Raw genomic sequence first — 2,500 nt, forward strand, 5'->3', positions numbered from 1 at the left:
AACCAAAACCAAATCAGGCTTAAAGAGCTCCTTGGATTTATCCCTGAGGTGGGGCTCTAAATATACCACCCACCCCAGTCCTTGAGCCTCTTTAGCCAACAAACTACAAAGGATGTTATGCCTCTTGATCCGTGCCTCTTGGACCGCAGGGCAGTATCCAATTATGTGGGCACAAGTCTCCAATTCAGCAGGACAATGCCTGCACCCTCTTACCGCACCCTCACCCAATCCACGGGCCAAAAACTCCCGAGTAGGGTATACATTAGCCCGCAGTTGGATGGCTGTTATTAGTTTGCGATGTGGGATACCTTTATAATGAATTAACCAATCATTACTAATTTGATCATTCTCGAAGTTCTTGATTCCGCGGCCCTGAGATTTTAGATTGGTCCAATTCTTGAATTCTCTTTTCCTCCATCTGCAGGGAACGGGATAGATGACTCTTGGAGCAACCTTCTCCCACTCGGACGAGGGCTCGCCGGTCGTCGAGGACTCCGCAGCCACCGTGGGGAATTCCTCCGTCACTGCTGGTACTTTGTCAGGACGCCTGCCCGCCGCGATCCAAACCTTCCTCACCTCCTCTTGGATCCCTTCCTGGCGGACTACATTCCGAATGATGGTATCTTCGGAGTGGGCAATCCGTAACAATCTGCGAGCCTGGATATTAAGAATTTGGCTCGCCAGACGGGGGAGTCCCAGTCCACCATCCTTATACCCCACATAAAGGATGGCGTCACACGTACTCGGTGGCAGATGTAACCATCCTTTGACGGCCGATCTAATTTCCTGGTCTAGGGAATGGAGGTATGTGACGCTCATTCCGGCGTGATCGGCACTATACAGCAGCCTTGGGATCGCATAAGTCCTCAAGATATCCACCTTCTGAAGTGGCTTTAGTGGGGCTCCCCCGATGTTTCCAATCCAGCGGGTCAGTGTCCCTCGTAGTCCGGGCTTGGATATTCCCACCCAGGGGTCTATCCCTAGGCCTAAATATTTCTCCGAACTACCCGGATCTATCATATCCAATTGCGTTTCCGCAATTGACCATGGGTTACAATTATTGATGGTATAAGAGTCTTTAGTAGGCCTAATAAGAAACCCATGGCATTTAGGGGCCTGTACCCGCAGCCCGGTAAGCTGGCAAAATTCTTCAACCACTTCGATATTTTGTCTCATGCCGTCCCAAGAGTCACTGAGAAGTGCCAAATCGTCGGCGAACGCTAGTGATGTCACCACCTGGTCACCATACTTAAAGCCCACTCCTCTACTTTCCAGACCACACAACAGAGGGTCTAAAGCCAAATTGAAGAGCACTGGGGACAGTGGATCACCCTGCTTCACTCCCCCGAGAATCTTAATCCTTTCCGTACACCGGCCTCCCACCTCCACTCTGGTTCCACAGTTGGTATATAAGTCCTTCAGTAAGTCGATAATGTGTTTATCGACCCCCTTTTGGGCCAAGACCCGGAAGATGTGTTGATGGTTAACTGTGTCGAAAGCCTTAGCTAAATCGACAAACACGACCCCAAGAGTCCTATGGTCTTTCTTGGCACTTTTAATCAATGCCTGAAGGAGTTTAAGATTTTTCGAGCAGCCCGGAGCTGCTATGAAACCCCTTTGCCGCGCATTAATTGGGCATGCCCGCCGGAGCCTATTGCTCAATATCCGGGAGAACAGCCTTAAAATGACGGACCCGATGGTAATGGGCCGCCAGTTGTTCATGTCCTCCATCTTGGTGGGATCCGCCGATTTCGGTATTAAAACCGTTCTAGCTGCCTTTAGCTCGTCAGGGACTTTTCCGGCTAACAGCCAGAGGTTGAACACCTCCGCTAACCGGCTGCCCTGGGGGTCAATATTAAGAACGTCCCCCAGGGAGAGGCCATCTGGTCCCGGGGCGGAGCGCTTGGACATCTCCGCCACGTTCTTCTGGATCTCACCCGCGGAGATCATTAGCCTAAAGGCAGTATTGTTGGCCCTTCCCACACTACGGAATGAGCTCAAGCCGGAAAATGGGGTCACCTCTTCCCCTCTCTCCCTATAGAAGGCATAAACGTCTTCAGTCGGGAGAGGGCATTTCACTGCCTCGATGTTATCGAGAATGATACCAGCAAGCTTCTTCCTATCCAAAGCGAAGAGCCGCTGATATCGGAGGTATTGATCCCTTTCAACCGCCCTGCGTTTCATCCACCTTCTCTCCTTCTTCGCAGGCCCGGCCTCGGCAGGATGTTTCTGATGGTACTTGGCTCTTTTAACGGCGAGCTTCCCTTGCGCGAGGGTTTCCAACTCCTTCCAAGGACAGCTGACACATTCGGGGACGTTTTCCACACCTTCCAGGATCCCGCGGAACCTTCCCGGAGCAGACAGAGAACCGGCGCGGATCCACTCTCCAACTACCCTTCTATACTCTCTCTGGATGTTTCTCACCTCTTCCATCTCGGGGGAGGAGTCCCTTTCGCACGCCGCAGTCATTTTCATGGGCGACGATGTCTTTGCCGCAGCC

The sequence above is a fragment of the Tinamus guttatus genome, unplaced genomic scaffold (genome assembly GCF_059628265.1).
Source record: "Tinamus guttatus ecotype Peru unplaced genomic scaffold, ASM5962826v1 Tinamus_guttatus_pri_ptg001210l, whole genome shotgun sequence".
NCBI classification, from domain to species: domain Eukaryota; kingdom Metazoa; phylum Chordata; class Aves; order Tinamiformes; family Tinamidae; genus Tinamus; species Tinamus guttatus.